Raw genomic sequence first — 25,256 nt, forward strand, 5'->3', positions numbered from 1 at the left:
CCTTTCGTGGATTACGTGAATATTTGATGAGGACAATATCGAGCGAGGATAAAAAAAATGACTTGGACGAAACAATATTAAAGATTCAAGAAAGCTTGAGAATGATCAAATAACCTTTTGATCGACCGACGCCTTGAATCGGTACTCCAATGGTTTTTTTTGTCGTGGAAAAATGCCTTCAAAGGTGAATGTTGGAAATCGTTTATTCGTTAGGAATGAGGATAGGTGAAATAAATTAAATATATTTTTTGAGCCCAGTCAGTACTGAAAAGTATACTTTATTTGGCTCGTCAGGGAAAAGCCTTACGGCATAAAAAACCCTGGTTAAAGTATACAGATGTCGATGAATGTTGAGTTAGCTTGCTTATCGGCAGCTATCAAAGGTGATGATATATCAAAGGCAGAATAGAATTCTGACCACGTGTGCCTTCTTCCTTTGTGGCTTGTAGTGCTTCGCTGATATCTTCGTTGCGCAGAAGTGTAGCTCTCTTCGAAGTGATCGCTCGCATTATCGTGGTAGAATATGACGAAGCGCGAGAACACACAGCTTTTATAGAAAAAGGCGATGCAAAGTGCGGGTCAATTGCCGAAAAGACAAATACCGTAGCTGTCGATGCATATGATTGGCCTAACAGAAGGGATGGGAGTACGCGCGCTAGAAGAACGAAGGCGCCCTTACAACGAATCGCGGTGCACCTTTGTTTTATCACTGAACTGCGATGCTTCCTTATCGCTATGTCTAGCTCTTTTAGATTATTATTTAAGGACATTCCTTCATAGCCTTATGTCGCATGACTAAATTGTCCTTCTGCATTTCGAGAGTAATCCAGTCGCTGAAAACTCTTGTGTTTTTGGACAAAACTATGTGTATATACGTATACGTTAGTGGAAAATGTGTTTCGTAAAACAAGTGAATAACTTAAGTCAAAAAGAGGCGAAAAGAACCAAAACGTCGAGAAACAATGTAATTTTACTATATTAATACTAATTTTATTCTTAAAAAGTACACTTTTAACGTTTCATATTTCGATACATTTCATTTCATATTTGTTTCATATACGATATCATTATTATCTTTTTCCAAACTAAGTTACAAAATTTGCATATAGAAAGAAGAAACAACGTGAAAGAGAAGAGACTATTAAAAGTAGGTAAGCGTATACTCAACGAAACTTACATAACTCTTGTATAATTTTACAATTTTTAATCATAGTTATAAAGATATTGTTCGAATTGCCGTTTCCTTTTCTTGTGGATTCCCTTAAATTCGTTGCTAAATATTTTAAACACAGTCATAATTAATAGATATAAAACTTGCATATAAAAATAATAGTATATATATATATAATAATTATAATTATAATACCAGTGAAAATTAAAATAATATTATACTATCGTAAAGAGTTGATCGAAACAAAAAATAGATAATGTCATTATTGACATAAAAATAAAATTAATTACCTCGTTGTCGGTCTCCCAAACGAAGATATTTTTCTCGTTGTCATTTGGGGAATTATCTATTATATTTGGCACAGCGATTACTGAAGAGTCTGGCAAAGTATAGCATTTAGTCGTTTAAGAACCATGACATCTTTGTGTTATATAAATTTTTGAATTTGGTCTCAGCTAGTGTATTTCCACAAAATTAGGCAATAATATAAATAACCATGAAGGGAAGATTCTTTTCTTTTTTTGCATAATTTTTCCACATTAGTGTCTCTAAGCTATCTTCGTCTAAGTCGAGCGAGGAGAAAATGAAGAATTTTACGTGTGATTTACAGTGCTTTCTGCTATATTTATCGAGTATTTCAGTAACTTTAAAATACTTTAACGAAGAAATTGACGAATCATCTTCGTTCTCTGTAAATCGAATATACCATCGAGTTGACCTATAGTTAAAGCTTCTTTAAATATTTTGTCAAAGCTTGTGGCATTGTTTAAGTCAACCTCTTGTCGAACAATGATCGTTGCTCCATATTCGCGCCATTTAAGGACCAAATTTTCGTTACTTTGTTTTGACATATTAGAAACAATGATAAATTTTCTAGCTCCTTGTTCGATCATCCATTCGATCAGTACTTTTCCAAAGATATTAAAACCGTCGATAACGAGGTAGCATTTATCGCTATGAAAGAAAAGTTGAGGAATGAAGTTAGAGAATTTTTTTCTTCTTGCAAGTTGACCAAAACCTGTAAAAAAATACATTCGTATCATAATTGTCAACAAATCGAACGTATTATTTCATAAAGTTTATACATAATTAATTACCTTTCCGTAACGTTCACAAGCCTTTTTTCTTTCTTCTGTTGCTCCTGAATCATAATTCTTCGTGATATAATTGGTTTTATTAACCCGTTTGTAGAGCTTTTCTCATCAATTCCGCTAATTCTCTCTTTCTTTTTTGTGTAACTTAATAAGGTCTTGTAAACAGTAACTATATACACTTATGAACCGTATTAAATTAGATAGTGGTAATGGATTGTAATTAGGCCCTTTAAAATCGTAAATCATTACCAAATGTTTTATATTTTTAACAATGTCCAAACAACTTTCCTATCGTCTAAGATGGAATAGTTTGCAACTACAAAATCAAAACCTTTGCCTTTCGTAATATCATAATATTAATTGTATAGTCTTCAACTTTGATAATATTAGACTTTGGTAAACTTGGTCGCAACGACTCGATCACCCGTTTTTCTGCATCCGTTTCGTAAGTAGTGTAAACATCAAAATTATAAGATAAGGATAAATTTATGAGACCTGTCCTACGTCACTAGCACCATAATGTACTAACACAGTTTTAATTTTTTTAAACCTCCAAGTATCCGAATGCAAAATGCAGAAAGCTGCCAAATATGCTTGGGAATTGTTGAAGCATCTTCGAAGCTCATAGTGTCTGGAATAATCCAAGTAAAATCTGGATCGGCTGAAATTTCATTACTTATAGTAAAATTATCAACTAGTCCCATTACTCTACGACCTTTCTCATCTGTCCCTGAATATTATGTAATAGATATCTGTGATTCTAGGCTGACATCATTTTTTAACCAATATTCGTATGCACCTAAGTCAAATGCAGAACATTTTACTTTCACCATCCTATTATTTTTTTCTTTAATCAATGATAATTTTTCATCCATACTAATGAGCCTGATTTATTAATTTTCGCTTGCCAACGCATAGAAGAAGTAGACTTTACTCGCAATGGCATCCATCTGTATGTGCCTCATACCCCGTTTGGGGCTAATAACTTTTCACGAAGATTAAGTTTTATTTGTGATTCATAGAATTCATTTTAAAGTGAGAATTTCGGTGACTTAGCATCTTGTAGATCAAAATTTGAAGTTTTTTATACGCGGTTCTCCTTTTATATCTCGAAGTATCTCAAATATATCATTATCGATAATAGTGTTAACCACAAATATAACATTGTCGTATTTTGTGTCTTGTAAGCAGATTTTTAACCGATCTAAACAGTTTTCGTGGTTCTTAACGACAACAGTTTTTCCTAAATTTCTTTCTTTATGTAAAAGAAGAGCTGTACGACAGAGAGCAATTTTTATTTTCAGGACGATGTTTAATCCCACATTTGTTAATACAGAAATCGCATTATCTTCCTCTTTTGTTTCAATGATTGTCAATAAAAATGATTCTTTACCGAGAGTACTAATAAGTCTTCTTACATCGGTATAATGCGCGTTATTTATAATCGTTAAAATATAATTTTCATGAATTGTCTTATAGAGCAACTCTCTAGCAATTAATTTTATATTGAAATTTTTCCTCGTCCTTTTTATGATATTCTCGAGAAAATCCAAAATATTCTCATTTTTCTTTTTTGACTCATTCGTTAACAATATCTTTTCTTCACTGTTCATGCTAATATTTTTGGAAATTAATCCTAGTACTGCGTTTAAAAAACGTCGTCGATATCCATCTTTGTTTTATTGATATTCTGGATAAACCGAAGTTCATCCGCGACAATTTTCCAATTCCTGTTTTTAAATATTATTTCTTTAAATTGGATTCCACTCATTGCAATTCCGGGGCAAGCAATTACGTTTGCCCGTTTTTAAAACTTCATTGGTAAAGCTACGACAAAAAATCAGTATAGTTCATATAGTTTGTTAAACTATGATACATTACATTATTTTTTGTCGAAACATTTATAAACACGATATTAAAATAAGTGATCATTAGTAATATAACAAGTTTGATGTACGAGCATATTTGGTGTAAAAAGTATTTTTGTCGTTTGAAAAAAAATATACGTATAAACTTCTTGTCTACTAGACATTTTTGTTTTAACAAATTGTCTATTGTAACATTTCCTAATTGTAAATGTTAGTACTTATACGTTAAAAAATTGCTGCAGATTATTATTGTTAAGGAACAGTCATAAATAATGTATTATCAAAGCATAATTTAATAAATAATATTAATTTTAATTTTTTATTCTTTGATTGTAAATAAAGAAAATTAAAATTTATTTATTTTTAGTCCAAAAATGCTCTTAAGATTCTACACATTTATTTCAGTTTTTATTTACGTGGTAAAGAATTTGAAGAGTTTTAGAACTTTTGGTCTATATTGTATCTTAATAATCACGATTAAGTTAATATTAGGTTTCAAATTCTTACCATAGTTTTCTTTCATTTTTTCTGTTAATTGTTCCATGTCGATGACGAGTTTCTGTATCCTACTCGGTACCAACATATTTTTATTCCTACTGCTGATAATATGGACTTGAACTAATCCTTCTAGTAATAACCTCCAGTCTCTGCTCCATTTAAGCGTTCCATTGGAACACGATGTAGAAAGTCCGCTAATAATATTGTAAGATTCTTCATACTGGTAACCATGTAAAAGTAGATTAGAGTAAATATTTTCTTCGTCTAAAATTTTCGTTTTTCTTTTAGTAAAATGATTTCTGGAATATCTTCCTTCTGTGTTTCTGCTAAGCGAATAGTTCCAGAAGCTATCATAATTTCATCTTTAGTTTTTACTTCAAATTTTCCTGAACCTGAAAATTTACATTATTTCAAATATTGTTTTAAAATATTATATTTATAGGATTGCTATTTATACCTTTATATCATAATAATTAAATGAATTTTGACATTTCTAGTACTTCTAGTAATTTATTGTGAATAATAATGTTCTCGAGTATAAAAAGTTATTAGTCTTATTCGGTATTAAATTAAATTCGAGTACATATTCATAACTTTGCCGTTTATATAAAATTTCGTAAAAACTTGTATTTATCTGATTCCAAATCTACCAGTTTTTCTATTTGTTGAGTTTCCCAAAATTTACCACTTTCCACGTGCCTGTCAAACATACACAATAATGTTTATAGCATCCATTTGAAAAAAGTCTATTTTGTACATACCAATCAGAACTGTGTTCCCATCGAACAAGAGGAGAAATTGATAGAGTTTCTCTAGAAACAGGATAAAGCACCTCGGATAGAACTTTCCTGACGTAATTTGAAATTCCAGATTATAGCTTTCCTAATGTGGATAAAATAAAAGTTGCATTGTCCTTATGGCCTCGTTTTGTTAATGATAAATTAATGCAACCAATATCCAATGATTTTCTTAGAATTGCCTAATAAATGAAAGTATTAGGTTATTTAATTTAAAAAAACTGTATTCAAATATTAATTAACAAATAAACCTGTAAAAGTCCATGGGGAGAAATTTCAATCGTTATAGCGTTTTTTGGTAACATTGTTAATATTTCTTCGAATAAGACAGGAGAAAGGAGATTATTCGTATGATATTCTGGTGAAGAAAGGTGAGCTTTCGTTAAATGCCACTCATTTTTCGGAATAGACGTGCATAGCCAACGGTTACTGCGATTTTTTGTTGAGAGATGACTTTTTTTAAATATTCTAACAACTTTGGACCAGCTGGAGAAATGTACCGACTATGAAAAGCAATATTACTAGTCGGCACGGTTTTAGCAAATATTCCTTTACTCTAAAGAAAAAAAAGTATAGTTTCAAAATTTTAATATTTTAATGTCTATCAAAAAATATCTCCTAAGCATTACCTGTAATTCTTTTACAAAAGCTTTTATGGACTCGGTAGGTCCACTTATGGTAGAACTGTCGGGTCCATTATAACAAGCAATATCAATGTCTTCAGGACAGAAATGCCGCAACTGTTTGTAACCGAGACCTACTGCGGCCATCGTTCCGTGTATCAAATCACTTTCTACTGAAGCCAAACCACGAGAAAGAGCGCTTAAAATCATTTCCTTAGCAGTAAAGCAACCATCTGCGTAAGAACAACCCAGTTCACCAACAGAATGCCCGATCATGTAATTCGGTTTCACGCCAACAGCATATAGAGTATCTACCAGACCAATCTACGTAACAATTATCCGAAATTATTCATTTAAAAAAAAAAAAAATATACACTGCTCAAGGGGAAACATTAGAAATATTATTACTTGTATTGCTGCTATTCCCAGAAAGCAATTTATAATATTATCGTATATTGTTGGATTTATATATATGCTCAATATATAATATGCTCAATATTGTAACCTCGAGGTCTTAAAACTACATCACATTTTTTTATTGCTTCGGCAAAGATTGGTATTTTCATTAGTGATTCACCTAAAAGAGAATCTTACATTTAATATATACGAAAGAGAGAGAGAGAGAGAGAGAGAGAGAGAGAGAGAGATGTAACATTTTTTTAATTATTTAAATATAAAATTTGTAGTACCCATTCCGGTCCATTGTGATCCCATCCCCGAAAAAACGAACCAGATCTCTCGAGAATGAACTGACAAATTAGCTTGAACCATTTCTATTGAATGTTTGGAATCAGCTGCTTCAAAATCTGGAATTACTGTATACCCAGAATACAGAGAATTGGAAAATGGTTTCTCAGTAATATCAGTAATTAATTGAGCCAATTCATCATCTCCTCTGTTCGAATTTAACCAAACACAAATAGAATATAATTCACGATTATTTTGCTTAATCAGTTCGGTCGTAAAATAAATATCTTACAATATCAAAGATCGACAATATCATTTCCTGAGTTCGACAAGAAGCTACAAAAAGTCGTGGCATATTATATGGTGAAAGTTTTCTCCTTTGCTTCTTTTTTGAATGACATTTTAGGATAATGTGAGAGAAGAAATCTTTTAAAGCGGCTGTGTTAACAGCAGCGTAACAACCCATCCAAGGTGTTGGTTCTGTAATTACTTTTACGCGTCCATCCTGAAGGAATTGGGCCTCTTCTGGAGGCTCAGAATAATGAAGATTCGGAGATATAACTTCAGTCTCCATAGCAATTAGTACCTAGAAATAAAAAATAAACAAATGTTAAATATTAAACCAAATTTGCGTTGTTTTATATTTAATTTTGTCTTTTCATTAAATTTACCTTGATTATCGAATTTATTGCATTATTATTATAAGCGTTACCAATGTTTGACTTAACAGATCCTATTAAAAGAGGATTAGAGAGACTTCGATCTTGACCATAAACAAGATCTATTGCCTTTAATTCTTTAAGATCCATTGATTTGATTGCTGTACCATCGGCCTCGATGTAAGTTACGTCGCTTGGTTTTAGACCGCCAGTGTTTCAATGTCTGTTTCATTATTTGAGCCTGAAATTCGGCTGTGGGAAAAAGACACGTGTTTCTTGGAATTGCTGCAGTGTACTTAACAGAAAGATTAACGACCTCGGCATAAACTCGCTTTGCATTTTCAGCTCTTTGAAGGAAAATTGTTCCTATCGAGTTGCTTCTCGTGAATCCAGACGCTTTCTTATCAAAATATCTATTTACCACGTCTGTTGACAATAAACCTAAATAATTTAATGCATAAAACAGAAAATTATTTTTAAATTACGAAAATATTTAACTTGATGTTCTAAGAATTCTAATTATCATTGAAACAAAAAAATATAAAAAAAACTGCCTTTTTGTCTTTACATGCAAGAATTGGAATTAATTATACCTAGTATACTCTTATTTTACCTAAATTATACAGTTGGTAAGATGTTTGGGGAAGTAAGCTTAAGATTCCCCCACTAACAATAGCGTAATCGCAATCTCCAGCTTTTATAGCATCGTACGATTTTTGAATTGCTAATGAGCTTGATGTGCTGGTTGAATCGATAGTGCAGCTTGAGCCAGTTAAACCCATACAAAACGAGATCCAGTTTGCTAGCAAACCACGACAATACCCCAGTAGACTCTATCGATTCTCCTATAATGAAAATAAAAACAATTGCAAATAGAATGATTTTACCTTTAAATAAAATCCATTAGATCATTCTATTTACTTACTTGAGTTTTATCTTTCATTACATATAAACTCAATAGACTCATATAAACTCAATACTCCGTAAAAATTTGTTTTCTTGTTCCGTAACTCTACAGGATTTATTCCAGCATCAATGATCGCTTCAAACGTAACTTCCAATTCAATTTTTATTTCTGGCGCCATAAATTTTGCTTGAATTGCTCTAATTCTAAAAAAAAAGTTATCGAATTTCGTTAAATTAGAAATGAGTCCTAAACGCGATGATACTTTACACGAATGACCTAAAAATTAATAACTTAATGAATCAAAAATTACGCACATTATAACATTTTATTTCTGTATAAAAACAAATTAAACATATTCTTACTTAATTTAAATCTTGTATTATCCGCAGATACGCAATCTTCTCCATTTAATAGATTTTCCTTTAAATCATTGATATTGATACTCTTTGGAAATTTTCCCGATATTCCAGAGATGACTGCACTATCGTCCAAGCCTTCTAAATTCATATTTGCAAAATGTATCAGCACGAGCAACACAATCAACCACTAATTAGTATAGCAAATAAAGCTATTCATTGAAATCGCTGTTTATATAGCCTACCGAATAAGTCTTATTAAAATTGTTAATTATGCGATTTAGTTATGCAATTTAAATGCGTTTACTATAGATTAGGCTGCATTGTCAATGCCGTATTGTATAAAAAAAATCTTTCCTAAGGCTTCCGATAACGTTTGATTTCTAACTTTTTTTATATAAAAAAACTGGCGTGTGTACTTATGTACGCATGTCAGAAGTTATACTTCATTGGCGTACCAAAATAAATATAGCATAAACAACTTCAAAAATAACTGCAAAAAAAATAAGTATAATCTTTTTTATTTATACATGAAGAAGAAAAAGGGTTTAATTAAAATAAGAAATAAAATAAGAAATAAAAAATTTAAATAAGAAATAAGAAATAAAAAAATTCATCAAATAATAAACTTTGAGATAAATTTTCTTCGCCAGGTGCAATACGTAAATATAATTCTTAATCCCACATTAATGTCGGTTGGTGCGCCGTAAGACTCTCTTCTACAGGAATGTGTTCGCTGACATCATTTTGTCCAACTTTGACGTGAATTTGATTATCATTAAAATATGAATCATCAATTTTAATATCGTACATTCTATACAATAGAGACGGTATTAAAAATTGTAGACAAGCTTTAATTGTACGCTTGTTAAAAATGCCATGTAAGTAACTAGATTGGTCAATTCTCTTACTTTTAATATGTACATTTATACAATAATCGTAATCGATATTTCTTTGAAGAGATTTTACCATTGTATTAACTGAAACAGGTAGGTTATTTAATTGACCATAACTGGCGTTTTTACCATTCACATATCTCAGAAGTCTAAACTTCATAAAAGAAATACGTAGCAAAATTAATCATTCAAAAACTAAATATAAAGGTGGTAAATGCTAAGGTACATCTGGATATTTGAAGCCGTTATATGTTGATATTAGAGGAATATTCTTCTTTTTTAAAGCTTGTACGCATGTATTACAAAGCTCAGTATTTTCTATAGGTAAATTAGGTATAAATTGCATTAGAATATTCTTATGTTCATTAGATGGCTCTTTTAAATCCTTTTTAAACCACAATCTGTCACATACTAAGCATGGATGTTCAAATGAATTGCCCAAGAAATTTATTTTAAATTCCTTATGAACTCGTTTAAATTGATGATAATTGCTATATGGTAAAGAAGGATCAAAATCCATATCAATTTGCTCGCCAGTGGAATGATTAATTACTAACTGGTCTGAACAGTTAGAATAAATAGAGGGTACATCTGATTCAGTTAATTCCTGATCCATGATTGTGTCTTGGTTTAACGAATTGCGTTCTTCATCCGGTAAAATGTCTTGATTAGACAATAGATGTATAATCGAAGCATCAGCTAAATATTGATTATTTCGTTCTTGAGATCGGGAACTTTGCTCCATGTTTGTTAATGTAATGTTTTTTGATGTTATACGATTATTACACGGCATAGAAGAATTTTCCATATGCACATCAGCTTGCACAGTAATATAATTGTGATAGTCATCTTTTGCAGTAGACAACGATGCATCTTGAAGAAGTAAAAGTAAAAAATAAAAACCAAATTCCCAAACGTACCAAAAGAAGTATAAGTTCAAAAATAATAATTAGCAGTGCTATTAGTTATTGCTGTGAATTTTAAATTGTATAAATTTGTACCGGTAATAATAGGATGAGCCGATGGGTCAGAAGTCACTAGTAAATTCGAAGTCGATGGTGCACATAAAGTTCCATTCGCAGACAATTGGTTTTCTTGAAGAAATAAATGTAAAATAAATGTCAAATAAAATCAATGTAAATAACTTCTAATAACTTCAAAACATAAAGACCGAACAAAAAAAATAAATAATTAGCAATACTATTAGTTATTACTGGGTCATTTAAATTATTTAAATTTGTACCGGTAATCACAGACTTAGCCGATGGTTCGCAAAGTAAATTAAAAGTTAACGGATTACATAAAATTTCATTCGCAGGCAATTCATAACCTTTTAGAATAATTTTTCTTCGCAATTAAGATCAATACAACGTTTGACATTAGCGTGCATTATGTTTTCCTTATTTTTCTCATTATTTTCCTTATTTTCCTTATTCCTTTTCCTACCAAGACGATAATCTCTACATTTCTCTGAATTAGTTTTAGGCATATTGAAAACTAAAACCGAAATTTAAATGTATACTGATCCTGGTCAATAAAAAGCTGCAAGAGATTATAGTTTAATAATAACTTCAAAAATAAAATAATAAAAATAATTAAAATAAAATAAATAAATTTTTTATAATTAATAATAAATAATATAATTTGAACTATAGATAAATGTGAAAGCTTAATCTTATTTTTTTTATTGTTGCTAAGGAGAATAGTTGAAGATCTACGTACGATCGGCACTATTGTTTTATTAATTTAAATCGCAATGTGTCCAGCAACTTTTTGTACGATTTTCTGGCAAATCTTTAGTGAATCTGGAAACTTAAGCCACATAACATTTACTTCTCCATCTTCATTGAATTCAATATGAAATAACTACAATTTTCCCGAATGCCAATATATACTCTACATTTGTAAATAACATAAAATATAACTTCAATAAAAACTTTAACAAAATAAAGATATTAAATACAATTTAAATAGAATACAATTATTAAAAAAATTATTAATATTAAACAACAAATAGGAAAAAAGAAAAACACTTGGTTAAATCAATACAAAGTATAATATTATATTATCTCGTCAGGAAAAAGCCTTGTAGCATAAAAGCTCTGGTTGATAAATTAAATATAATAGGGAATTGCGGTTTTATCAAAAAATTAAGCACGTATATCACCTCTTGCTCGCTTCGCTTGTATACGGATTCAACAAAAAGGTTCACCTCGTTTATGGAAGTATAAGGAATACTTATACTTTTCTTATTTAGCTTCTAGCTTAAATCGCTTTGTTCGTCGCATTCTTTGTAAATTCTTTGCTGCTTATCGAAGACGTGTCGTCGTAGGCGTCTATTGGAAGAATATGACGAGTGCTTTTTTTAATACGCCCTGCCGGGCGTGCTTAGCAACGGTCTAAATAGTGGGGAGGGACGATGAGAAAATTTCCTTATTTTTAATATTTTCGAAATGATTGAGCCGCGTATTTCGAATATACGCTAAGAATCTATGTCACGTCCTAGTGACGATTTGATATACCAAAAGGTACTATCCAATAATTGTGATTTGTCCTCCTGTCATATATACGAAAATTTTTAAAATTTTGGCACTTATATATTTTTATTTGCGTTTGCGCATAGTTACGATACGATTACTAAAATAATTTACCATTGTATAACAAATAACCGTAAAATAATTCACCTTACATTATATTCACTTTAAATTCTATTTGTATTAAGCACTCTTATGAATGACCATCGATAATTATCATTTTTGACTGCATACTATAATAGTAAAACATATATCAATTGTCGTTCATAGAGAAACCTGCCTTACCGACAACTGAAGTCGGTAAACGGGTCTTTTGATAAGTGGAAGTCGGTAATACCGACTTCGTGCTCCTACATTACCGACACTTATTATTTAACATTTGGTTAATATAACAATTACTATTAGCATTTATCTTTATTTAAATGATTGCTGCAAATAAATTTATTATATATTTTATTTTTCCTTTAATTGAGAATAAACTTTTACAATTATTAATAATTAATAAAACAAATAATTAATAACATTTATATAAAGTAATAATGTTAGCTTGCACGTAAAATTTCCACAGTCGTAATAAAGGCACACGTGCAATGAAAGGAAACCTTTTAGCTCAAGTATAAGGCGCACGAGCAGTTCGGAGAATTCACGCTTGATTGTAACCTATATCTTGTCAACGTAATATGACACCTTTATCTCTTCGGAGAATTCACGCTTGATTGTAACCTTAATCGTGTCAACGTAACATGACACCTTTATCACTTCGGAGAATTCGCGCTTGATAGTAATTAATATTTCCTCGCTTCCGAGAATAGTAATCGTCAGCACATTCTTCTCCAAGGTTGGCATTTCGCAGAAAAGAAGTTGGTAGTGGAGGAAGCACCTAGCGCAAGTGGGGGTACCTCCCACTCGGCCGTACGGGACTCGACGTGGGGAGCTTAGAGACTCCTCTCAGTCAGTCTACCGGCAACCTTTATACTTATAACACATAAAGTCTACTCTTAACATATAAATCTTAATTATCTCTTCTTAAATATTTTGTACTTATTCATTTTTGCTTGAAAGACTCTCTTCCAATACAACAACTTCTTGTTTAAGACAAGTCTTTTTCAAGATAGTCTTCTTCATACGTTAACGAAGCTTGACAAAAGAGCAGTCTTTTTCAAGATACTCTTTATTGTTATTCAGTCAACTTGGAAGACATACTTCTTCACTAGTTATTGTAAATTATTAACTAATAGTTAATAATTTACTCAATTCACAATTTTGCTTAATTGTACAAATATTATATAAGAGTACGTTCTTGCATCTTTATAATACTGCGTTCAGTTAACATTTGCTCTGTGACACGTCGTTTTCTTTCTAACATTGTGAACATAACTTGTGTAAACTCCGTGTATAATTTGAATATCAACTGTTATTTAGAATATATTTTGTTTTACCAAATATCGTGTGTTGTGATTTGAAATTAAACTCCTGTAGGCCGAAATCCTCAATTGTTATCAGGGAAGCCAATCCAAATTGCTGACAGAAACAACATCTCTCTGATCCCTCAAAATCTATCAACCATCTTCAACATCTATCAAACAACAGCGGCACCAAGGTAAGTAAAAGATTCTACTTATTTTGGGATTGAGGCTCCTCTTGCCCAGATCCCGAGTAAAGTCCGGCTCAACGAATTGCTCAAAACAAGGCACTCTTCCTAACCGAGTAAATTCTGAAAACGATTGACCGGGAAAAAGGAAGATTAAAATTTGTTCTTGCTCCCCTTGACAACCCCATCTGGGACGTCACATCAATAATCTTTATAAATGGTACATAAATTGTAATTACGTTGAGTGTCTTACGAATTCTGAAGGAAATCCTCGTCAGGCTACGCTCGTTATTTAGTATTGAAAAAAAAGTATAACTTCAAAACAATCAACAAAAATTCATATTGCACAATACGTTTCCATTCTTTCATGATAAATTCTCCATATTATTATAATTAATTACAGATTACCTATCACAATGATAACATATTATTATTATTATTATCATTATCAATTTTCCTTGTAACTTTTTAATTTTCCTAGTTTATTTTTTATTTAATGTTATTATTATTACATTAATAGTATTATTATTATTAATTTTATTTTTACATAGAATATAGTTGATAAAGAAACCTGTTCTTCTTCCCTGCTTGATAATCAATAATATTTTTTTATGGAAAAAGATTATTTTTCTATTACTATTATATTTTTATTCTCATTTATTTATTGAAGTTATTTAATTTTATATAAATATATATATATTTATAGCATGACCAGGTAAAAAGGAAGAGGATTGAAAATATGAGTAGATAAGATACTAATTATTCTTTTCTATTAAGTTAACTAAATAACCATATACCTATAACGAGATACCTATTTACTTATATTCTAAAGAACATTTATAACTAGCTTGAATTAAAAATTTTTTCTAGATTTTAACAATAATTAAATTAGATAGTAAGAAGAAGTATGCAGTAGAACGATTCAGGATAGGTATGCGATTTTTAAAGAGTAAGAATAACTATTGGTTAATGGAAATCTCATACAATGAACAAGATAAAACTATTTCAACACAAGTACTCTTTGTAAATCAAAAGATTTTTATTTAAAATTTTCTTGGTTTAACCGCACTGTTAAATTATGCTTAAATATTTATTTATGCGATTAAATTAGCAAATTAAATGCTTTTACGTATGAAGCATTGTTATTGTACTTTCATTTAAAAGAAATCTTTCCCACGGAATCCGATGACCTTTCACTTCTAATTGTTATTTATATAAGAGATATATTTCCGTATGAACTAAAGGGTAAACGATTCAAGATACCTTTTTTATTATATTCTAAAGAACATTTATTACTTGCATGACTTGACAATTTTTTCAAGATTTAATAAATACGAAGAACAGACGTAAATAGAATTTACTTCTATCTAATATAGATCTTTAAAAATACTTCTCGATTATTCTTAATGCAATATCAAAGTATTTAATATTACAGAATATTAATATTGTATAACATTTAAAAGAATTTAATTACAAGTAAAATTTTTTATTCAACATTTTAATTATTACTCTTTTTAAAGAATTATACGAGTCATTAACCTAATAAAATAGCAATACTTAAAAAAATATTATTATTAGTTTGTAGTATTGCACGCATAAGGCACTTTAACAATAATTAAATTAGATGGTACGAAGAAGTATGAAGTAGAACGATTCAGGATACGTATGAGATTTCTAAAGAGTAAGAATAACTATTAGTTAATGGAAATATTATAAAATGAACAAGATAAAACTATTTCAACACAAGTATTCTTTGTAACTCGAGAGATTTTTATTTAAAATTTTCTTGGTTTAACCGCAGTGTTAAATTATGCTTAAATATTTATTTATGCCATTAAATTAGCAGATTAATTGCTTATACGTACGAAGCATTGTCATTGTACTTTCATTTATAGAAATCTTTCCCACGGAATCCGATGACCTTTCACTTCTAATTGTTTTTTATATAAGAAATAAATTTCCATTTGAACTACAAGAAAAACGATTCGAAATACTTAATTTTTTTAAATTTAAGAACATGTAATACTTCCTTGATTACAACATTTTTTCAAGACCTTATAAATCCGTAGAAAAGACGTAAATGGCAATACACTTACGTATAATATTTTTTTTGAAGTTATACTTCTTTGGCGCTTTGGGAAAAATGTAGTTAGGAGTGCTTTTGTTCGGAGCGTCTGGAGAAACGACACCATGAAGTTTGTCGGTTTTAACGACGCGCGGCAAAGCGATTTCAAGTATACGGCATGAAGTTTTCTTCTCTTTTCTTTTTCTTCCCCTTTTATTCCCAAGCGGGTCACCCATCCAAATACAAATCGTACTCAGCACTGCTATACTTAAATGATCGAGCGAGAACTAATGCTGTAACCGCGCCATGGCTGTTGACGCATAAAGTAATTCGATATATCTATCTCATATTTAGTGTGGACTGTTATCTAAATTTTGATTATTTTGTTGTCTTTTTTTTATTTTTTCTTATATATATATAATATATCGATCGATTTAAAATATTTTTCCTTTCTTTTTTAAAGGTACTTTGTTAACTTAATAAAAAAGAATAACTAGCAGCTTATCTTCTCATATTTTTATTTTCCTCCTTTTTACCTGGTCACGCCATAAATATATATATATAAGACTATTTATGGTATAGGTAGAATACAGTTAAAAACAAAATTGTGTTTCTGTAACTAGAAGATTTAAACTTTATTTACAAACTTATGTGACTAATATTTACATTTCTTACCTGTAACGAGAAAAAACGACATTTAGTGTTCGTTATAAACCGTATCGTCCCTACTGCTCAAGTAAACGCTCGCGACTGATCTCGCAACTCTTATCTTTAACCCTCTCTTTTACAACAGCTTACTTATATGTCAGTTGTATGTACCGACGATTTTGATTAACGCGGTAAATTAATTAAAGAATATTTCTTTACATATATTTATATAAAATTAAATAACGTCAATAAATAAATGAGAATAAAAATATAATAATAAAAAAAAAACTGGTGTGTGTACTTATGTACGCACGTCAGAAGTTATAATTCTTTAGCGTACCTAAATGAATATAACATAAACAACCACAAAAATAACTGCAAAAAAAATAAGTATAATCTTATTTATTTATACATGAAGAGGAAGATGGGTTTAATTACAATAAATAAGAAATAAAAAAATTTATCAAATAATAAACTTTTAGGTATATTTTCTTCGCCAGGTGCAATACGTAAATATTGTTCTTCACCCACATTAATGTCGGTTGGTGCGCCGTAAGGCTCTCTTCTACAGGAATGTGTTCGCTGACATTATTTTGTCCAACTTTGTCGTGAATTTGATTATTATTAAAATATGAATCATCAATTTTAATATCGTACATTCTATACAATAGAGACGGTATTAAAAATTGTAGCCAAGCTTTAATTGTACGCTTGTTAACAATGCCATGTAAGTAACTAGATTGGTCAATTCTCTTACTTTTAATATGTACATTTATACAATAATCGTCATCGATATTTCTTTGAAGAGATTTGACCATTGTATTAACTGAAACAGGTAGGTTAATTAATTGACCATAACTGGCGTATTTACCATACACATATCTCAGACGTCTAAGCTTCATTAAAGAAATACGTGGCGAAGTTAATCTTTCAGAAACTAAATATAAAAGTGGTGAATGCTAAGGTACATCTGGATATTTGAAGCCGTTATATGTGGATATTAGAGGAATATTCCTCTTTTTTAAACCTTGTACGCATGTATTACAAAGCTTAGTATTTTCTATAGGTAAATTAGGTATAAATTGCATTAGAATACTCTTATGTTCATTAGATGGCTCTTTTAAATCCTTTCTAAACTACAATCTGTCAAATACTGAGCATGGATGTTCAAATGAATTGCCCAAGAATTTTATTTTAAATTCCTTATGAGCACGTTTAAATAGATGATAATTGCTATATGGTAAAGAAGGATCTAAATCCATATCAATTTGCTCGCCAGTGGAATGATTAATTACTAACTGGTCTGAAGAGTTAGAATAAATAGAGGGTACAACTGATTGAGGTAATTCCTGATACATGATTGGGTCTTGGTTTAACGAATTCCGTTCTTCATCCGGTAAAATGTCTTGATTAGACAATAGATGTATAATCGAAGCATCAGCTTAATATTGATTATTTCGTTCTTGAGATCGTGAACTTTGCTCCATGTTTGTTAATGTAATGTTTTTTGATGTTATACGATTATTACACGGCATAGAAGAATTTTCCATATGCACATCAGCTTGCACAGTAATATAATTGTGATAGTCATCTTTTGCAGTAGACAACGATGCATCTTGAAAAAGTAAAAGTAAAAAATAAAGACCAAATTCCTAAACGTACCAAAAAGAAGTATATGTTCAAAAATAATAATTAGCAGTACTATTAGTTATTGCTGTGAATTTTAAATTGTATAAATTTTTACCGTTAATCATAGGCTGAGCCAATGATTCAGAAGTCACTAGTAAATTCGAAGTCGATGGGGCACATAATGTTCCATTTGCAGACAATTAAATTTCTTGAAGAAATAAATGTAAAATAAATGTTTAATAAAATATATGTAAGTAACTTCAAATAACTTCAAAACATAAAAACCAAACAAAAAAAATAAATTTTTAGCAATAATATTAGTTATTGCTGGGACATTTAAATTATTTAAATTTGTACCGGTAATCACAGGCTTAGCCGATGGTTCGCAAAGTAAATTAGAAGTTGACAGAGTACATAAAATTTCATTCGCAGGCAATTCATAACCTATTTTAATAATTTTTCTTCGCAGCTAAGAACCCTATAACTTCTGGCATTAGCGTGCATTATGTTTTCCTTATTTTCCTCAATATTTTCCTTATTTTCCTTTATCCTTTTCCTACGAAGACAATAATCTCTACATTTCTCTGCATTAGTTTTAGGCATATTGAAAACTAAAACCGAAATTTAAATGTATACTGATCCTGGTCAATAAGAAGCTGCAAGAGATTATAGTTTAATAATTATTTCAAAATTAAAATAATTAAAATAGGTAAAATAAAATAAATTAATCTTCAATAATTAATAATAAATAATTAAATTTAAACTATAGATAAAGTGAAAGACTAATCTTAATTTTTGTATTGTTGCTAAGGAGAATAGTTGAAGATCTACGTACGATCGGCACTATTGATTTATTAATTTAAATCGCAACGTGTCTAGCAACTTTTTGTACGATTTTCTGGCCAATTTTTAGTGAATCTAAAAACTGAAGCCACACGACATTTACTTCTCCATCTTCATTGTATTCAATATGAAATAAATTTAATTTTCCCGAATGCCAATAAATACTCTACATTAGTTAATAAAATAAAATTAAACTTCAATAAAAACTTTAATAAAATAAAGATATTAAATACAATTTAAATATAATACACTTAATAAAAAAATTAATAAAATAAAACAACGAATAAGAAAAAAGAAAAACACTTGGTTAAATCTATACAAAGTATAATACTATATTAACTTGTCAGGAAAGAGCTTTGCAGAATAAAAGCTCTGTTTGATAAATTAAATATAATATGAAAATGAGGTTTTAACAAATGACTAAACACGTATCTCACCTCTTGCTCGCTTTGCTTGTATACGGATTCAACAAAAAGGTTCACCTCGTTTATTGAAGTATGAGGAATACTTATACTTTTCTTAATTCGCGTCTAGTTTAAATTGATTTGTTCGTCGCTTTTTTTTTATTTGCTTGTGTCTAAAACGTGTCGTATGCGTCCAGTGGAAGAATTGGACGAGTGTCTTTATTTAATAGGCCAAGCGGGGTTTGCTTAGCAACGGCTTAAAGAGTGGGGAAGGACGATAACACAATTTCGATATTGTCAATATTCTCGAAATGATTGAGCCGCGTATTTCGCATATACGCTAAGAATCTATAATCTTTAAAAATGGTACATAAATCGTTATTACATTGAGTGCCTCGCGAATTCTGAAGAGAATCCTCGTCAGGCTACGATCATTACTTAATATTGAAAAACATGTATAACTTCAAAACAATCACAATAAATTCACATTGCACAATACGTTTCCAGTCTTTTAGGATACAATCTCCAAATTTTTATAATTATATACAGATTACCTATCACAATGATTACATATTATTTTTATTATTATCATTATTAATTTTTCTTGTTACTTTTTAATATTCCTAGTTAATTTTTTAATAAGTGATATTATTATTACATTATTAGTGTTGATGAAATAAAATAAAAATTGAGATGAACGTCGAGCACTTTACAATTGTTGGTTTGAATTTCAAATAAGACCGTTACCAATATGTAGTCGTCAGGTGTTACCGTACGTGAGACTGTTTTTTAGAGATATTTAGTATTATATTAATCCCGTGAGTAGAAGTTAAATGATTATATTAATCACGTGAGTGGTCAGAGAAACGGAACGAGATCGCGAGTAAGTAACAGAGATTCCTTGAAGATCACGTCGTAACCGTTTGAGAATTTTAACTATAATAGCTGCGTGGTAACGGATGCTGGAGAAGCCGGCGTTACGGCGAGGCGTCAAAAGTCGCTCGGGAACGAATCGTGTTTCTAGCGCGACAACTGTCGGTTAGCGCCGTTCCTTGGGAATGATTATTCCCAAACAATTAGTATTATTATTTTTAATTTTATCTTTACATAGAGTTTAGTTTATAAAGAAACCTGTTCCTCTTCCCTTCTTGATGATCGATAATATTCTCTTATGTAAGAAGATTATTTTTTTTTATTTTTATATTTTTATTCTCATTATTTTATTTGATTTTATATAAATAAGTAAGTTTGGGATAAATCTAAACTATAATGCGACACATTAGAGGGAGCCGCTCGAAACTCAGAAAAAGTTTAAGTCGCGCAGTCGCGACGCTTGAGGGTCGTAACTACGTTATACGTGAGAGGTGGGGTAACCACAGAGATATATATATATATATGTAAGATTCATGGCTCTTGTCGATGATTATTGTAATTAAGTTTGATTTGTAAAGACAATAAAGTAAAGCTGTACTCGTTGTTGATTCAGTTATTAATAGCATCAACCGCTTTACTTATTATTTGTATCGTAGTTACCTTATTTATAAAGAAAAAGAAATTGTCTCTCTCTTCTAAATATATATATATTTATACCGTCACCAGGTAAAAAGGGGGAGGATTGAAAGTATGAAAAGATAAGCTACTAATTATTATTTTTTATTAAGGAAACAGAAGAAAGAAAGGAAAAATATTTTCAATTGATCGATATATGATATATATAAGAAAGAATAAAAAAATATCAAAATATAGATATCAGTCCACATTAAATATAAGGGTGATATATTGAATTACTTTATGCGTCAACGGCCATGGCGCAGTGGTAGCACTAGTTCCCGCTACTTCTCCTCGAACCGTCGAGGCGAGAGGATCGTGCCGGAGTGCGTACGTGACTGAAATTCGACGCGAATTTTCACGGTTAGTGCAAAAATCGGATCGTCCAGTGCTATATTAAGAAAAAAATTATCAGAAAAAGCAAAGAAAATATTAATCTAAGCATCGATAACTACTTTCGATTAACATGTCAGTCTCCCACAGAGGAGGCGGCAGTAACGGATTTATATATATATAGTAGCAAAATTGACTGTGATAATACTGAAATGGAGACACAGGGAAATACAATGGCCAAAAAACGCAATCGCTTGAATCCGAAACCTAAAATACCTGAGAAAAGGGATAGACAGGTGGAAAAACATGCGAAGAAACCGATAAAAAAAAACTCAGAGTGTAAAGGAAGAAAGTACTGACCTTTGGCGTTCAGTAATGCAGAAAAAAATTGACGATCTTTCGGAGACCATCAAAGACCTAAAAAAAGTGAACGAAGAATTAAAGAACGAGAACGAAAACTTGAAGAAAACTGAAAAGAGAAGAACAAGCTCCACGCCGGCTTCAAATATAATTTCTGAATCGAGCAGCGTAAAATCATTTAAAGATTGTATAAAGCTTTGTAACAGATTCGCTCCGCTAAACCTCAAGGACGATGTAGAAGCGAAACAACAACAAACCGAAGAAAGAAAACAAAACACCGATACACCGAAACTACCTCAGCTAACCGCACAAGAACGAACTACGGAAAAAAAATGTAAACTACCTCCGATAAACATCGTTGGAAGAAACTCAAAAACGATAACTACAGCTCTGAAGAAAGAGCTTGAAATCGAGGAATTCTATGTGAGAGACAATGGAGAAAACAAATTGACTATGAACGTATCTTGTTACGAAGATTACGATAAAGTCAAGGCGGCCTTAGACCAATCGAATACAAGGTATTTCACATACACCCCAAAAACTGAAAAGAGTCAAACGTTAATCCTTAAAGGAATGAACAATAGCTTCATACCAGAAGAAATTCTCAATGATATAAAAGAAATGAATAATAAAGACCTTGAATTAACCAAAGTTTCGAGATTCACAACAACTCATGCATTGAAAATGAACAAGAAACTTCCAATGTTCATTGTGCATATATCGGCAGCTAGCGTATCTTCAAAATTGCGTAGTATTAAATATGTCAACCATCAAGTCATAAGATGGAAAAAATTGCGAAAAACTGAAATCATCTAATGCAAAAAATGCCAAAGACTCGGGCATGTAGCGACCAATTGTACCGATGCGTCAAATGTGACGAGAACCACGAGCTAGGTCAAGGCAAAATCAACAAATAAGACAAAGAGATAAATAGAGAAATCCTCTTCTGTGTATTGTGCAATAATCATGGACACCCTGCATCGTACAAGGCTGCCTGAAGAGACTAGCGTTGCTAAACAAAATCAAAGAAAAGAAACGAGTAGAACAAGAAAGGAGGCAACATAAAATCATACAAATGAATAACTATGTGAGATCTAACCTCCGATACTCTGAAGTCGTAAAAAACAACCCGACAAACAACAGAGTTGGTCGCAGAGAAGCATTCGCCACTAACGTTATCCTAAACCCCCATCCGATAACAGAAACACAAAGGATTTCAGAAATAGCCGAAGACGTCAAGAAGACTCTCATAGAGGTCTTCTAAAAGCAATTTGACTAGCTTAAAGAGAGAGTCATCGAAAATTCAAGACGTATGGACGTTCTTTTTGATATCATCGAACAAAATGACAATGGACATGCATATTAAGAAAAAAAAAAAAACCGACAGCAAATACTCCACATAGTCAGCATAAATGTAAACTCGCTCATACAAAACTACAGAAGAGCAACTCTTCTTAAATTTATGAAAACACATAAACCCGACATCATTCTAATAAGTGAAACCAAGCTTAATAGCGTCCATAAAATATCATTCCAAAACTACGACATCATAAGAACAGTCAGACCAAACTCCATTCAAGGTGGGGGTACCGCTATAGCAATAAAGAGAAACATCAAGTACACCAATATAAATCTGCAAGCACTTACGAACTCGAAAATAATAGAAACAACTGTGATAAAACTCAACCTCACCGATGGTGTTTCGATATACATAATTGCAGCTTACGCGGCAGGTAACCACAAAAAAGAATTCCATCTCGAATTCGCGAAAATGTTCCGATACCTGAAACTGGAAGCATTGAATAACTACTACGTAATAGCAGGTGACTTGAACGCGAAACACCAACACTGGAAAAATAACACATGCAATCCAAGAGGAACATTTCTCTTCAATTGGCTGCAAGAGAACGACATAGATTATAAAGCTTGACTAAGGAGCACAGATATCCCCTCATTTCCCAGAGGAAACTCATACATAGATATCTGTATAGCGGACTGTAGATTAGAGTTCCACAACACCGACAAAGACGGAAACTTGAGATGTTTACCCTACGATAGCGACCACAATGCGGTATCGATGACGATCTCCAAAGAAAAGATACTCTTTTTACTCTAGAAGAGCAGAACAATTCACATTCTTTAAACTACAGACGAACCGACTGGGACAAATTTCGGAGATTTCTAAATAACTATTGCAGAATAAAAATACCCAGAGATAGAAACCTATCGAACCACGAAATAAACAGTTATCTGACAGTGATGAACGAGGCTATAAAAAAAGCAATAAACTCAACGGTACCGAAAATAAAACACCAAGACTCAATGGAAGTATACTCGAATGAACGCATAAGAAAAATACAGAAGACAAAAAGCTATCTCATAACGAGAATAAATCAGGCGTACAGGAGGTTCGAATATCATGATAATCCAGAACTTACTATGCTGAAAGACACATTATCGAAGGTTAAAAAACAATTCAAACAAGAATACTGAATATCTATAAATAAATATTGGCGAAAGAAAATCCGTAATATTCCAAAATACGATCCAGAAAATATGTTTTCAATAATAAACCGGATATTTAGACCACGTGGGAAAGCAGCGATCGCGAATCTACAGATACCTGAAAATAATACAGTCTTGCTGGAGAGAGCGGGCATCGATATAGAAACATTAAGCAAGAAACAATCGAACAACTACATCATAGCCGAACAGAAAGATAAGCTCAATGTAATAGGGGCACATTTTGAAAATATTCATACCCAAAATAGCGAGATAGCTAAAGAACGTCTATGTAGACTGATTGAAATGACAGTAAGTAATCTCAAAAATGAAATTGTTGAAGAAGAACGCAATAAGACTACAGTGACAGAGTTCTCGGTGAACAACCATTCCGAAAACCCTCGAACGAAACTTGTAATTACTTCATCAACGAGGGAGAACTAATAAAAATATTCAGAAAGCTAAATAATAAAAAATCAGCAGGCATAGAAAACATACCAAACATCGCTCTGAAAAACCTACCAGTAAATATGATTGACCTATACGGAGTGCTCTTTAATAACGCACTGAACAACAAATATTTTCCGGACAGCTGGAAAAAAGCAAAGATAGTAGCAATACCAAAACCTGGAAAAGACGCTATGAAACCATCGAGCTACAGGCAAATCAGCTTATTACCGAACATAAGAAAAGTTTTCGAAATCCCCGTTAATAGAGCATTAACTAATTTCTGTAACGAGAACGATATCATACCGGAAAGACAATTTGGTTTCAAACACAGACACTCTACTCTACACGCAGTCAATAAACTTACCTCAGACATCTGCTGGGCACTCAATAATAACGAATGCGTAGGAGCTTGCTTAATAGATCTTGAGGAAGCCTTCGATACAGTATGGACAGACGGACTTATATACAAAATGATCAAGAAAAAATTTCCAGACCATTTTATCAAATTAACGTACAACATGGTACAAGAAAAAAGTTTCGTGACTACCGACGGTAACGAGATAACAAATACTGAATTCGAAGTGAAGAATGATCTTCAACAAGGAACATCCAACTCACCAATACTCTTCAACATATACAACAGCGACATACTGAGACTTTTTGGTTTTAACTCGGACAATAATAAATCTGCAATATCTTTCGCCGACGATTTGATCATCTATAACAAAGGGAAAAAAGCCACGATTATCCAAGAGCAATTAAAGAAAGCCTTTCACGAAGTATTATTCTACTG

At 31.3% G+C, this 25,256-nt stretch overlaps 1 pseudogene; it reads right to left on the reverse strand.

The window, feature by feature from the left end:
- Positions 1-5,814: 5,814 nt before the first annotated feature.
- Positions 5,815-6,444, reverse strand: LOC122524556 (annotated as a pseudogene).
- Between the last annotated feature and the right edge of the window lie 18,812 nt (positions 6,445-25,256).

Source organism: Polistes fuscatus, unplaced genomic scaffold (assembly GCF_010416935.1).
Source record: "Polistes fuscatus isolate 324 unplaced genomic scaffold, CU_Pfus_HIC Scaffold79, whole genome shotgun sequence".
In the NCBI taxonomy this organism is placed as follows: Eukaryota; Metazoa; Arthropoda; class Insecta; order Hymenoptera; family Vespidae; genus Polistes; species Polistes fuscatus.